The sequence below is a fragment of the Balaenoptera physalus genome, assembly GCF_965194825.1.
Source record: "Balaenoptera physalus genome assembly, chromosome: 6".
NCBI classification, from domain to species: Eukaryota; Metazoa; Chordata; class Mammalia; order Artiodactyla; family Balaenopteridae; genus Balaenoptera; species Balaenoptera physalus.
The window spans coordinates 55,557,050-55,570,420 of record NC_138885.1 but is presented as its reverse complement, the minus strand read 5'-3'; the positions used below and the strand labels follow the sequence as shown (position 1 = coordinate 55,570,420).

The window sequence follows — 13,371 nt, the reverse complement described above, 5'->3', positions numbered from 1 at the left end:
TTAACAGATTAGGGGCCCCTCCAGCATCTCTGAGTCATTTACTAAATCATAACCACTACGAAAGGAGAGAGCTCTTCTATGAAAAGAGAATGAAACTTCGGGAGACAGAGGACCTTTTCACAAAAAGGCCTATTTTCTCTTAAATCGCAGCTGAAATTGCTGAGCAGTCATTTAGCCTTGAGAATATTACCAATGATAAATGGGAACAGGCAAAAGCCTACATAATTATAAGCTGTACTCTGTGCTCTTAATTACCAGCACAGAACTCTACGGCTCTTCATACCCCTGCTTTTAATTTCCCTGAGGACACCTAGAGGCTGCTGGGCAAATGTTTGCAAGTCACAACTTGTCTTATTAGAAGTAACTGAGAGAACTCCAGTGAGAAAATAAATAAGGTTTCAGAGATATCCAGATCTCCATTCATAGTCATTCCCAAGATGTTTAGGTTGTGACTTTAAATGTATAATATGATAAAAGTTTAAAACCAGATACAACATTTTTATACCATGCAACACACTTTCTTACTCCTACTGCTGAATACTCTTGAAGACAGGACTAAAAATCCCCGGGTAGCCTGACAAACCAACTTCTCAAACCTGCCTCTGTGCCAAAATTACGCAAATCTCTACTCTTTTGAGGGCCACTCCAGTTTTCCTCAAATGTGAATATTCAGATCTAGTTAAGTCCCAACACTTGTTATGCTACCCTACTGTGGAGGAGCAAGAGTTTATTAAAAAATTTGATTCTCTGTTTCATTTCCTTTTGCATCTGGAAAAAATAAAAAGATGCTATAAAATAAAGATTCCAAATCTTATTTTTAACTGAGACCACATCTTGTGTAAAATGTGTTAATTTCTCTCTTAATACAAGTCAGAGAATAAAAATTAAAAAGCCTAGTCAACCAAAGATAAAATCAGAGTTGAAGTGCAGAAAACATGTCCAGTCTAGATATGCTTGTTGATAGGTGAGAGTGAATAAGCTGTAACCTTTCTGTGGACCTCAGTTCCCTCATCTGCCCCAGTTTAGAATGTCTGGGGTACAGCATGCTGTAGGACATGGGTTCCCAACCTGTCAGTACATTAGAATAATCCAGGGCAGTTTCAAAAAACAGATCAGCCATACCTGTCCAAGACTTCTTGGATCATAATTTTTTTTTGTGGGGGTGGGGCGGTGAGAGGAGGAAGAGGGAGAAGCAAGTGTGAGAGATTTAGAATCACTGCCATAGGGGATCAAGTCATAACTGGGAAAGCACTGTACTCTGTAAAACACTACACAAATATGCACCAAGGCAGGGAAATAGGCTTTCATAAAGTGTCCTTTTGTTCCACAGTGATCTGCTTTATGAACTGTTCCAAAAGAAGTGTATAGAACTGAGAAACAAAAATAGCAGTTGCTAAGGTAGATGTTCTTAAAAAAAAAAAAAAAAAGGAATTTTGATATTTTGGCAGATGGTCCAGAGCAACAGCACTCTTGTTGATCTTGGTTCCATGAAATTTCCACAATTCATCAGTCTATGTGACAACTGTTTTCTCTATTAATGGAAGAGACACCATTAATGGCATTTGCACTGAAGTTCATGCTGAAAGAGAAATCTGAGTGTGACCAGAGCTCTTCTCCCACCAAGCAGTCCTTATAACTTGATTCTACCCCTACCAATACTCTAAATCATCTCAATTCTATTTAAATTCTCTAACTATCTACAGATAGTTTAGAAAGAACATAGATCCCAGTGCCATGCCTTCAATCTGAATAGGCACACAGCTATGAACCAGAAGGACCATCTTAGTCTTATAATTGAATGGGAAGCTTCCCAACAGTGGTGGTGGTTCCCTATTTCCTCCTGGGAAACATTAGGGACAGGGGTAGAGACTGACACCTGCTGAGGTAAAAATTGCTTGCTGCTTTACATAAACTACCTTATTTTAATGTTCCCTTTCCAGATAAGGAAACTGAGCTCCAAAAGGTTAAATACGTTGCCTGAGGTCAACGAATTAGAAAATGGAAGACCAAGATAAATCCAGGTCTCTTTGATGTGAGAGTCCAACATCCTAGCTCTTTTCACCCTAATTTAGTTTTTACTTTATTTTTTTTTTAAATTTATTTATTTATTTATTTTCGGCTGTGTTGGGTCTTCGTTTCTGTGCGAGGGCTTTCTCCAGTTGCGGTGAGCGCGGGCTACTCTTCATCGCCATGCGCGGGCCTCTCACTATCGCGGCCTCTCTTGTTGCGGAGCACAGGCTCCAGACGCGCAGGCTCAGTAGTTGTGGCTCACGGGCTTAGTTGCTCCGCGGCATGTGGGATCTTCCCAGACCAGGGCTCGAACCCGTGTCCCCTGCATTGGCAGGCAGATTCTCAACCACTGCGCTACCAGGGAAGCCCTACTTTATTTTTAATCAAAGCATAACATATCTACATTTTAATGAGTAAAATAACTTTATAAGGTTTAAGAAAAACAGTAGTACCTTACTCTCCTCCCTTCCCATTTCCTGCTTCACCCTGGCAACAATTTTCAGTTCTTTTGGTTGATTCCTCTTTTTTTTTTTTTAATAAATTTATTTTTATTTTATTTTTAATTTTTGGCTGCGTCAGCTCTTCGTTGCTGCACACGGGCTTTCTCTAGTTGCAGCGAGCGGGGGCTACTCTTCGTTGCGGTGCACGGGCTTCTCATTGCAGTGGCTTCTCTTGTTGCGGAGCACGGGCTCTAGGCATGTGGGCTTCAGTAGTTGTGGCACACAGGCTCTAGAGCGCAGGCTCAGCAGTTGTGGCACACGGGCTTAGTTGCTCCGCAGCATGTGGGATCTTCCCTGACCAGGGCTCGAACCCGTGTCCCCTGCATTGGCAGGCGGATTCTTAACCACTGCGCCACCAGCGAAGTCCCTTTTGGTTGATTCTTTTTGGTATTATCTCTGTATCTCTAAATAACATGCTAATATTGCCACTACTGATTTTTCAGTTTTACTTGTCTTCCCACTCTGCAAAATAAGGATTCAGCTCTCTTTAAAATCTCCCCTCCCTTTATATCCTCCCCATTCTCCTCATATAGTTATATCCTATTTTTTAGTTAGATTTGCATTCTACTTTAACTTTTTTATGACTACTTAATGCTATTCACTGCTGAGCCATATAATATACTATGGCTCCTTTTCCTTTCCTGAAAAACATTTTTCCTGAAAAAACTTCTTGTTTGTTTTATTTCTTATTATCATTACTACAACTCCTCAATCCATTGAGACACTTCAATTATTCTATCAATTTCATCTACTTAGAAGAATCTCTCCTTGAGCTTTCTGACTTGCTCAAGACTAGATTTGTTGATTTCTATGCCTAGAGGAAAGTCTTCATCTTGAGACCCTCTTTCAACTTGAATTTGATGATTCCCTTTATTCACCTCTCTCTCTAGCTGAATCCCTCATTTTCAGCATCCCAAATCTTCATCCTTCTTGTTTTACTCCCCAATTTGGTGGAGTAAACCCTCTAGTAGCTTCCTGATAAAGTGCCTGCAAAGTAAATTTTTTGAGACCCTGCATAACTGAAAATATCTTTACCCTCAGATTTAACTGATAGTTTGCCAGGTTAAGAGTTCTAGGTTGGAAGTAATTTTTCCTCAGAATTTTGTAAGTTTTACTATGCTCCCTTTTGTTTTTGTTGAAGTCCAGAGCCATTCTGATTTCTGATCTTGTACTTAACCCATGTGGAAGTTCATCCTTCAGTCCTTGCTAATTTTCTTGAATAACTTTTTGGGCAATTTCATTCTTTCTGTGTCCCTTTCTGGGACTCCTACTATCTGGATGTTAAATTTTCTGAAGTGGTACTCTAACTCCTCCCACCCTCCTTCTTCTTTATTTGTTTGTTTATTTATTTATTTTTAGCTGCATTGGGTCTTCATTGCTGTGCGCAGGCTTTCTCTAGCTGTGGCGAGCGGGGGCTACTCTTCGTTGAGGTGCACAGGCTTCTCATTGTGGTGGCTTCTCTTGTTGTGGAGCATGGGCTCTAGGTGCTCGGGCTTCAGTAGTTGTGGCATGCGGGCTCAGTAGTTGTGGCTCGTGGGCTCTAGAGCACAGGCTCAGTAGTTGTGGCGCATGGGCTTAGTTGCTCTGCGGCATGTGGGATTTTCCTGGACCAGGGCTCAAACCCATGTCCCCTGCATTGGCAGGCGGATTCTTAACCACAGCGCCACCAGGGAAGTCCTCCTCCTTCTTTTTAAACAAACATTTCTTCCCTTATTTTATAGATAAAAATATCTTAAGCCTGTTGTCTTTGACAACCAGCATTATGATACCAAATGATATCTAACCAATCCTGAATAAAAAGTAATAATCAAAGAAAGTAGTGGTGCTTTTGGAGCTCCACTGAGGCTGTAGGTGTATGAGCCAAACAATGTTCTACCACCAATTGCCCAGTTTAACCAGAGCAGCTCAACTGTGATTAGTTATATACATTGGGATTTCAAGTTTGAAAAGAATCACAGGCCTAAAGGTAGATTTCCACCACCTCCACCCCTAAAATGATTTATAAATCTTTAACAAGTCAACTTTTTGGGGACAAGTAGAGACAAGTGTGGGTGATTTAGTAAGTAGAAAAAGGTCCTCTGCTGGGTTTCCCCCACTGCTGAGACTATTCTGCTTCTGGGTAAGTGTTCTACCAGGGTTCACACTTGTGGTAAGAGGTCAGTTTAAATCTACAGAAGCTTCAGGATGGGGGAAGGATCCCATAGAGTAACTGTGACGTCTTCCACTCTGCCCTAGAAAAGAAAGTCACCTGCTTTTCCCAACCCCTCAGGGTATGAATAATAATAAGGGTTCATATTCTATTTCAGAAAAGTTGCCATCGTAGCAAACGAAGAGGTGAATAAGTGAGATACATCCTGTCTTTTCTCTATCTTAGCTCTATGTTTGCCTCCTCACTCACAAAAAGCAACAGAAGCAAAAAGCAGAAAATAAGTCAATAATGTAGTATATACACATAAATAAAATAACATCCTCTGTCTTAGATGGTTAAGGTAAACTTTTAAAGACACTAAAAAGTATGTGTGTTTTCCTTGCTTGAAGAAAGGAAATGGAAGAGAAAAACTGTCACTCCTGACATTTACTTATGATCATTTCCCACTTTTAAGAGAGTTCCATAACACAAGCAGCCAATTCCCCAAAATGACAGCTTGCATTTCTGTTCTCACTTTCCAGGTTGTAAACTTCGGTTATGGATATACCCATAGCACACTGCACTACACTGTTACTGTGTTCCAATCAGGCAGCTAAAATAATAGAAACTTAAATATCATAGATCCAGCGATGTCAGAATTTGGATTTTGTATTTTTTTCATAAGCTGGATTGCTAAATGCATCAGGATAAACAAGGTAAGACAATCCCACTGATCAAACCAAAAGCTCCCCAGACCAGGTTCTCCAGTTTGCTGGATGTTAAAACTTGGTGAAACTTTTTGTGTTATCTTCTAAGAGTTAAAAGAAGACTTTACAGCCAAAGACCACACCCATGAGTCTCAGCTTTGCCTCATTTCCTTTTTTATCTCCAGTAGGACCTCTCTCAAACTGTTTATCAAATTCTATGGGTTGAAGTGCAAAACTAAATAGTATTAACACCAAAAAGGAAATTAGGCATGTGATGTTCTACCCATCTGAGGTAAACATAAACACTGCATTGCTCAGTTAGCTTGCTCAGCCCATGTAAGGGGTATCCTCTCTTCTGAGTAGGGGCCATGTTGGAATCTGGAGATGGGGGAGGGGGAGTTATCAGTTTAAAATGGCTATTTAATATTAAAAATCTGTTTTCATAAATCATATAAAGAAAGGCTCTACAGAATATTCTTGGATGGGGAAAACTGCAAGAGAAAGTTTATATTCAGTATGAGGAGGTGTAAGAGAGGACTTCGTGGGAAGGAAGGGCACATATCTCCTAGGATTTGTGGTATTTTAATGTTTATAAAAAAGGAAATATGGATTTAAAAAGGTTGAAAAACATCGATATCAAGGGAAAGGCATTTCTAGTTTAGGGATAGCAAATATATAAAATCATGAAATTACATTAAAGTAAAAGCCACATATTTATTAACTATAAATAGTAAAACCACTTAAATATCCCACAGGAACAGTTGATTTTCTTCAAGCAATTTACAATAGTATATTATCTTGAAGGGACCTGAGTCCCTGATTTCTGTCCTTAGAGCAAGTCATTCTCCACAGCAAAATTACCTGAGTGCGTTTATTCTGTTGCTCAAGAGAACAATTCTCCATACCTCATTCTACTGCAAATATCTCAAGCATTCTTATAACTTCAACTAAGTAACCATCAAAATGGAACTCATATTATTTTTCTTAGTCCACTCAATTTCCTATAATTCCTTACAGCAATGACTTGAAAGACAGACTGTTTTCACTGTTAACGACCTATTTTCAATAGACCCTTCTTTTTCGCAAAGAAAAAGTATTGGTGGTAAGTGAAAGCTATTACAGATCACTGGTGCTCAAACTGTTTACTCTCATAATTTAGTAATGATAATTACCATCACAGAGAGTGTATCTCTGAAGGTAAAAGGAGGAAAACTCAGGTTACTGTCCAGGACATTTCCCCCATGAGACAAATAATTATCATTGTTATTTACTTCCCAAACTTTTTTCTTAAAAAAAAGTAAGTCTCTTAGGGATGTTTTTCTTGCTTGTACAATACCACAATGTGAATACATTCAACACTACTTAAAAATGGCTAAGGTGGTAAATTTCACCACAATTTAAAAAAATGTTTTTATAGACTAGGGATTGAAAACCTATAACATATGCATTACATAGGTCCCAAAGGCTTGTTTTCAGTTGCAAAGGCTCTGGTACCACTGCCTGTTCCAATCCTCCTCAACTTTTTTGAACAGCTGTCAAACACTGCATGTAGTTCAAAAGACTGTACACTAATTAGTCACCCACCCACAAGGGAGTTCAATACATATTCTCTCTTATCCTTTTTTGAAAATGATTCAGAATCTTGGTCCTGGACCAAAAAGAAATTTGGTTACCTATTCTCGGTAATAGTCTCCTCTTTCCCTCTACCCATGACTGAAAACCAAAGCGGCAAGCATAAAAGATAGCATGGGAGGAATGGCAGCCACAACATAAATCCAATAGAAAATAGAAACTAAAATTTGGCTTGACATAATTAAACACAACCAAGTTGAAATTGAACAGTAATATTTATTCATGCTTAGAAAGGTGTTAGAAAACAAAAGGATAAATAGTAGGAAGAGCTAATCAGCTAAAGCATAAGAATACGGTTGGCTCTTGAACAACAAAGGTTTGAACTGCACAGGCCTACCTATCCACGGATATTTTCAAGAGTAAATACTACAGTACTATATGATTTGTGGTTGGTTGAATCCCTGGATGTGGAACTCCCAGTATGGTGGAACCACAGATACGGAGGAACCTTGGATACAGAAGGTTGACTGTAAAATATATGCAGATTTTCAAATGAGCAAAGGGTTGGCATGCCTAACCCCTGTGTTGTTCAAGGATCAACTGTCGTTAGAATAGTGAAGTTTTACATCAACAGGCTATCTATTTTTTACCATTTCCTCATAGATAATAGGTATGCTTTCAAAAAACATGCAAGTCCTTATTTATTTAGGGCATGCCCCCCAAATTATGCCAATAATTATTTGTTCTAGATTAATAGATAATAATTTAAGATACTCAAATATCCAAGCATTGACATAATGCCTGTATTATTCTGTAAATAACATTTACGAGTGTCTTGAAGTCTCCTCCACAGTTCACAGATGTATACTGTTAAACTGCATTATCTAAGGTAATAGTCTTGAAAGTAATCAAAAAGTATTTGAAATAATCATTTATAAAAGTTAATAACTCTACCGAAGATTACATAATACAATACTATCCACATATTAACAGTAAACCGTTAGCTGAGTAAAACGGTGGGCTTTGGTTGGATGGTTTGTAGTCCTTGGAAGCCAGCCCTGTTCTTACGTGTGTGCACAGGCCATGTACATACCTAGACTGTGCTACTGATTTTCACTTCACATTAAATAAGTAAAAGCATGCTGAGCTTGCATATTTTCTCAACCACTCATTTTGAAACTCCTCTATGGGATTTGGCTAGAGTAGAATGTCAGCTTGGTTACTACCTCTAAAGCAAGAAATTTCCTGGCAAAATTGGGAAGCTGATGACGACAAAGTGAAACTGATGCTTTCTCAGTTGAGTTTCCCTCTTGGTTTCTTTCAGGGCATAGAAGAGCTTGCCCATGTAGAAGCAACACTCTTTCCTTCATAAACTGGAGTAGAGAAGAGAAAAAACAGTAAAACACTTTATTATCAGCCTCAGTCTACCTACAGCATTTTCCCAGAACAGGGGGAAAAAAAAAAAAAAGATGGGGGACAAAAATAACCAGGATCAGTACAGCAGTTCTTCTTTCTTGACATTACTGGTGTTTCACACCCTTTCTTTTATAAGGATTTACTCTAAGGAGTTTTTGTTTGTTCACCTTTTAAAGTTCTGGACCTTTTTGCTGAATATTATTGCTGTTTTTAAGAACAATGTACAATTGACCCTTGAACAACATGGGTTTTAACTGCATGGATACACTTACAGGTGAATTTTTTTCCCACTAAAAATATACTACAGTACTATACTATCTGCAGTTGGTTGAATCTGAGGATGCAGAACCTCGGACACGGAGGGCTGACTATAAATTACATGCAGATTTTCAACTGCTGGTAGGCTCGGCACCCCTAACCCCCAAGTGTTATTCAAGGGTCCACTGTACTTTCAGATGGGTTCATGAGTGAACCCATCAAACAGATGGGTTCAAATAGAGAGCTCTTAAGACTGTATTTAAAATACCTCAGAGCAGAGAAAGAAGGAACTCTTCTCAATTCTTTTCAGAAAATCAGCATAGCCTTGACATCAAACTCTGCCAAAGATAACAGTAAAAAGATAACTACAGATGAAACTCAATTACTGATTTTAAATAAAAATGTGACCGAAAAGAAACCTATATGCTTGAATATTACACAATGACCAAGTGTAAGGTTGGTTCAAAAACTAGAAATCGGGCTTCCCTGGTGGCGCAGTGGTTGGGAGTCTGCCTGCCAATGCGGGGGACGCGGGTTCGAGCCCTGGTCTGGGAGGATCCCGCATGCTGCGGAGCGACTAGGCCCGTGAGCCACAATTGCTGAGTCTGCGCGTCTGGAGCCTGTGCTCCGCAACAAGAGAGGCCGCGATAGTGAGAGGCCCACGCACCGCGATGAAGGGCGGCCCCTGCTTGCCTCAACTAGAGAAAGCCCTCGCACAGAAACGAAGACCCAACACAGCCATAAATAAATAAATAAATAAATAAATAAATAAATAAATAAATAAATAAATAAATAAAAACTAGAAATCAAGGCTAAAAATGAACTTATTTACAAAACAGAAGTAGAGTCACAGATGTAGAAAACAAACTTACCAAGGGGGAAAGTGGGGGAGGGATAAATTGGGAGATTGGGATTGACATATACACACTACTATATATAAAATAGATAACTAATAAGAACTTGCTGTATAGCACAGGGAACTCTACTCAATACTCTGTAATGGCCCATATGGGAAAAGAATCTAAAAAAAAAAAAAAAGTGGATGTATGTATATGTATAACTGATTCACTTTGCTGTACACCTGAAGCTAACATAACATTGTAAATCAACTATACGCCAATAAAAATTTTAAAAAACACAAAAAACAAACAAAACAACAACAATAAAAACCCTAAAAATCTACTAAAACAATTTGCCATTCTAACACGTCAAGGAAGAAAAGCACATGATAGGCCATGATAGATGCCAAAATACCGTATGACAGAACTCAACTTCTACTCCTGATAAAAATGTTTAGTTAAGTAGTAATGAAAAGATATCATCTTGACAACAAGAAATATACAGACCAGATGAACACTCAACATCTGTTAGTTAAAACTGCTCTCCAAGTGCTAGCCAATGCAAACAGACCAAAAGAAAAAACAAAAACAAAAAAACCCAACTTTAGACACAATCCAAAATCCATTCCCTGCAAAAATCCCAGTAGCTAGAAATATTAAAGACACTTCCTTGATAAATAAAATTATTTGAAATTTACTCTAAAATTCATATTTAATGATGACACAGTAAAAACATCCACAAACTAAGAAATATGATAAGGATGGCCTGAATCAATGTTATTATGTATCACTGTTCTGGAGAAGCTAGAAATTTATTAAACCAAAGAAAGAAAGAAGTATAAAGAAGGAGATAAGATTATATTTAGATGACTGTTTTCCTAGAAAATTCAAGAGAAAAACTTTATTACAACTAATAAGTTTAGAAAGTTGGCCAGATATATGAATTATCTACATACCAGTCACAAAATATTAGTGGATGGCTAAACCCCCCCAAAAGTTATGTTTTAATGAAACATAAAACAGTTTACTTTAAATTTTACCTGAGAAGAGAACGCAATCACCAAGGATATTTTGAAAGAGGCAAATGAAGAGGGACTTGCTTTATGAATTACTAAAAAGTGCCTAATCAAAGAGATTGGTATTTGTATAGGAAGAGGCAAATAGAACACAGCAACAGAAGAATCCAAAAAAAAAAGACTCATGTACAGGTGGAAATTTACTATATTAAGGTAGTATTTCTAGTCAGTTGGGAAAGAATTGATTTCAGCAAATGACTTCAGGAAAAATGGCTAAACCCTATCTTATACAATGTACAAAAATAATTCTCATACGTTTTAATGAGTAAAGCATACAAAACTATAAAAAGCATTAACAGACAATACAGGAAAATATTTTAATAATTTTTGAGTAAGGACAGCATTCTTAAGCGATACAAAACCTGGGCATTTAAACCAAAGACTGATAGTTCTTGAAAATATTTGCCATATAATTCACAGAGGATTAATATATCTGTATCCTAATGAAATACAGATAATTTTGTAGAACAAGGGCAAAATATATAGACAGGCCATATCAAGAAGCGGTTAACTACATATGGTACATCCATGCAAAGGAATACCATGCTGACATTAAGATAAAGTAGAGCTACATGTGGTAAGATTTCCACCATATATTTTTCATCTGAAAAACCAGATAATAGAACTGTATGCGTATATGATCTCATTTTCGTAAGAAAGCGAAACAACATGTTTACGTACACATAAGAGAGATGTGGAAGGCGTTGGAGTACCTGTGGTTGGGGAGAGGGCTGTGAAAGAGTTACATTTTCTGCTTTATGCATGACTATCACTTTAGGGTTCTCCTCCCCTCCCTAATGAGAGGGGCAAAATAATTTTTCAGCAGAGTACAGAGCTTGCTTCTCTGCTACCTCTCGTTTGAAATGTGTATTCCAACCGTGGTAGGGAAGCAGATCACGTTATTTTCCTTCACTTTCATGTCATTTCACTTCCTTTACTACCGTTTCTCTCTTAAGATATAACTTGTCAAAAGAATCTGTGAGATAAATGACACTTTACATAGCAAAGGCTGCACTACTTCTGCTTGTTACAGCATAATAAGAGACACAAAGACTCTTTGGTTTGAGTGTCTTCCCCCTTCTTTCTTCACTTCGTGACAAGCACAGCTTGTGACACCCGTAACTCGTCGCTAGTCAGTTTACGCCGCGCTGGGGATTCCACCTAACGCCCGGTTCCCACTGGGGGCAGGGTTTGCTTCTGCTCTTTCCGCCTCAGCCATCTATTCTCTCCGTGACCCTCGGGGAAGTTACCCAACTTCTCATTGACAAGGCTATGATGCCACCCCACAGGAAAGCTGAGAGCGGAACTGTGCAATAATCTTGGGGAAAAAACAACAGAAAGAACCGACGAAGTTTTCGGAAGAGTAACAACGATAGTACTAGCTTCTGGAAGGCAGCCCGCATCCTCAAAGGAGGCTGGGACCTCCAGGCGGGGTCCACTGCTCACCCTGACATCGCAAGCCCTGCCTCCCCGGTGGCTAGCCAAGAAGTCAAATCACCGAGAGCAGCCGACGCGGAGTCGGGCAGGATCCCTCGCCTGCTGCCGTCGCAGCGGGGGCCGTCGTTGCTGCGCTGACGTCGCGGGCCCGGAAAGCCCCTCCCGGGTCCGCTAGGGGATGGGGACCCAGGTGGTTTCTCTCGCACAAAGTCCCTTCCCACTCAGAACTGGTTGTCTCTGCAGCTCCTCGGCTTCTCTCCCTGCGGCTCCCATACGGCCAGCGTATCCCTCTCGCTCACACACACAAGTTCTCCGTCGCCGTGCCCGACGGCTTCGGACACACCAACTAGCTCGCGAAGTTTCTTACTCACAGTTCAGGGCTTCCGCGGCAGTCTCTCACGCCTAGGGTCGCCGGCGCCCGGCGGAGTGACTCCAACCGGAAGTTGTTTTCCGTTCCAGTTCAGAGGGCAGCGCCTGCGCGCGGAGCATTAACCCTTCACCCTCCACCTCTCCAGGCCTGACCTCTTCGGCCCCGCCCCTCCCCGCCCCGCCCACTCTCGTCCCTGTCCCGCTCATCCAAGCGAAGCCCCGCTCATCCAAGCCCCGCCCAGCACAGCCCCGCCCCTCCTCGCAGGGAAAACCACAGCCACGGAAAGGCATACAATGTCAAGTTTCAAGGTCACCTGAGTGTGTTGGCTAGCTTTTTGCCAAACCACAAATAACAGGGTCTAGCATCACCCAGTGTGTGAGCTGAGAATCACCTGAGAATTACGCAAGAATCACCTGAGAGGCTTGTTAAAGATGTAGATTCACCCCCTAGAGATTCCCAGAGTTCAGAGCAACTGGGGTGAAGCCCAGGAACCCGAATTTTCAACATATCCCTATATGAATGTGATTAAGGTGATTAAGCTCCACACTCTGAGAAAAATTACACACACACACACACACACACACACACCCATTTGTTTTTCCCCCAACTAGTAACACCTTTCATTAAAAGTACTTGCTAAAGTTGAATGATTGCTACATGCAAGTAGACCTTTAACATTTCCCATGACTTAACGATTCCCCATTATTCCATTTCCTAGCCATGCTTGAATATTCTCCAAGAGAGAAAGCTTAGACAGATACCTCAAGAAAAGTTTTAGCTCGGATACCTACTACCTCAGGCAAGTTGCTTAACCTAATGAACACTGGTATTCTAAAATCTGACAAATGACAATGATAACCTACTGCACTGGATGGATGGTTGCAGAATCAATCGATAATGTAAGCAAAAGTCGTGGTAAAGTTCAGAATGCTCTGTAAATGAAAGGTGTCGTCTGGAGTCACTCATGTCATGCTGGCTCCTTCCCACCACCAAGGTCATCCCTAGGACTCCTTTCAGGAAAAGAGCAGTCAAATCCACAGCACATGTGGAAGCTTCCT

At 40.1% G+C, this 13,371-nt stretch overlaps 1 protein-coding gene across 7 annotated transcripts in view; it reads right to left on the bottom strand.

Annotated features, from left to right (window-relative positions):
• The window catches only part of TANK (TRAF family member associated NFKB activator), a 75,024-nt gene extending 62,556 nt beyond the window's left edge, over window positions 1–12,468 (bottom strand). For 4 of the 7 annotated variants that reach the window (XR_014264639.1, XM_082465132.1, XM_082465135.1 and 1 more), the window contains exon 1: window positions 12,315–12,468. The gene's annotated coding sequence lies outside the window, so the exon portion shown is untranslated. The remainder of the gene's footprint in view (window positions 1–12,314) is intronic. The other 3 variants (XM_082465133.1, XM_082465134.1, XM_082465138.1) reach the window with 3 other exon arrangements.
• Between the last annotated feature and the right edge of the window lie 903 nt (window positions 12,469–13,371).